Raw genomic sequence first — 2,733 nt, forward strand, 5'->3', positions numbered from 1 at the left:
ACGTCGTCCGGGTTTGGCCTTAAGTGTAAATAATAATTTGTTCTTAACTGATTTTCCTAGTTGAATAAAGGTAGTAAAAAACAAATCTGTCGTGAGGACTATGACTTCTATAAGGGGATGTCTGAGTATGAGGATATTCTGCAAAGCAACAACCTGACATCCTCTGCTACACCCCGCGGACAATCAGACCCCCGCTGCCTTCCTCATCATGGCCTCTGGGCTGAACAAGTACGGTGTGGACTCTGGCACTCCGCTTCCTTACATTGACATCGCTGGTTCTAGTGGCTCTTTCCTTGGCTGGTGTCCCCACCGGAGCTCACATCCTCGCCATGGCTACCAACTACATCCTGCCCAGTGCCTATCAACCCAACGACGCCCTGCCCAGAGCCTAGCAATTCGATGATATAAATAGAATGTGTCGAATGGACCCTATTTTTCCGTCTCATGTTTGTCACATAGAACCGTCCTGATAGTGCCAGTTCAATTGATATGTTGCACAAAGTATTCAAGAACAAATATCCAGCAATGCTGTGATATCGGCAGTTCATTTCGAACATTCCAATACCTCTCCAAGATTATATTTATACAATTATGATACTGTTTATCCGTCCAACCTCAAATGTAAAATGTTTGACCAACATTTCTAACATGAGTCACTGTATTTTTGTTTCTTCTCCCGAGTTGCGCAGTGCTAGAGGCGTCACTCCAGACCCTGGTTCGATCCCGGGCTGTATCACAATCGGCCGTGAACTGGGGTCCCAAAGGGCACTTTGGCCCAGCATCGTCCGTCGTGTGTTAGGGGAGGGTTGGGCCGGGGAAGGCGTAATTGTAAATAAGAAATTTGGTCTTAAGTGACTTGCCTGGTTATTAAATAAAGGTTACAAATAAATAAATAAATACACTCAATTATTCTAGCCTCATACTATGAATATGCATAACCATCGCGAGACAACTCCGGTATAGTGTTTTTTTCCTCAACATTGCCGGGATGTCACGTGTCCTACTTAGATCAGTACTTTCGTAACAACTTAAGTATTGCGAAACTTCTATTCGATCAAAAAGATCTCACGTAGCAAATAAGCCATTCGTTTTTATGTTGACCAATTTAAACATTCTCATTAACCAGGTTTGCGTTGAAACCTTTTATGCGAGTAAAGTACATGTCAGATAAAAAATATAATTACGTTTTCCGGTAAACTTTCCAAATGTCGACTAAATAAAGTAAACTAGACAGGGTGAGATATTTTTGTGTCTGTTCAAGGAATTATTCGAGAAATGTCGGTGGAAACGTTTTTATGTGCAAATGTTGATATAATATCCATCATATTGAAGAAAACTTGGAGTCAACGATGATATGTTGTGTGGTCCTTCCACTACGACTCGGAAAACCATGCAGTTTATTACACTAGTACAGTTTAAATAAATTATGACGACCTTCACAGGGTGGTGAAATTGCAGTTGATGAGCATGTTGCTCCTTTAAATATAGAGGGTCATATTCTGGTGACATGATGATTGATGCTTGGCTGCCGTTTGACAAATAAAAATAATATCGTTCGCTCTTATTCATAATCTCATAGTGTAGGTAGCCTACCCGTACTGTATCAGCGACCTATTAGCTAGAGCGCACGTTGGCTATATAACGCAAACGTTTTTGTGAGAAGACCAGCAGTAGCGTTGAAAATGCAATGCAAACCCATTTAACTTGCTTGTTTCATTCTTACATTGGAATTTAACAGCAAATGTTATTTGTATGTGCACTACCTCATCACGCACATACTTGTTTCCACAATAAGTCAGTTTGATGGAAACACATCTCTGGTGGGGAAATGCGCATATTGTTTTATGCAGATTTTAGAACATTCTCATGAAAATCTTTCGCCAATTGGATGGAAACCTAGCTATTGACCTCCATACAAAAACTCATCGCTTGGTGAGCGAAAGAAGCAAAACACCGCCATCTGCTGGCCCAGTTGTCCCTGTTGCTTCGCCTCTTCTTCTCTGGTCTGAATCTGCTAGTATCGATAGCTAGATTAATAACCAAAATATAACAAAGATGCCTATAAAACTCACGGGGTTCTGTCGTCATTATTATTAGCGCGTACCCACTGCATCAAATATCTGCTAGGTACTATTTTTTTTATGGTGACAAATTTGTAGCATATTCTATTCTTATAGCCACACCATTTTTTAAACCAGCAATACTTTTTTATGTTACCTTTATTTAACCTGTCAAGTTCTTACTTACTGCCTGCCTTTTTCAGGGGCAGAACAACAGATTTCTACCTTGTCAGCTCGAGGGATGTGTGGGTTGTGGGATCACAAAATGCATTTCTATACTGCTGTTTAGATTCCATCTCTATGCGCAAGCACATGGCCTATGGGGCCTTCCCTACAAAAACTATGCTTCATACACTCTTTAAATTATATTAATAAGGCTTGCCTACAGCATATCACAACATAAAACTCAGAGAAAAAATAACATTTGGGATTTGTAAAGAGAATCCTCTCACAGTTTAATATTTTCAGAGAAATGCACATTGGGCCAGGGGTGCCAAACTGTTTGAAAATAGGGGTCAGAGGCGGCATTTGGACAAGAGGTCAAGGCCAATGCCCCTATACTGGGAACACATGGGCTGCGTTTAGACAGGCAGGCCAATTCTGATATTTTTTCAGTAATTGGTCTTTTGACCAGTCATATCAACTCTGAAAAGATCTGATGTGATTGGTCGAA

Source organism: Oncorhynchus nerka, linkage group LG27 (assembly GCF_034236695.1).
Source record: "Oncorhynchus nerka isolate Pitt River linkage group LG27, Oner_Uvic_2.0, whole genome shotgun sequence".
NCBI lineage: Eukaryota > Metazoa > Chordata > Actinopteri > Salmoniformes > Salmonidae > Oncorhynchus > Oncorhynchus nerka.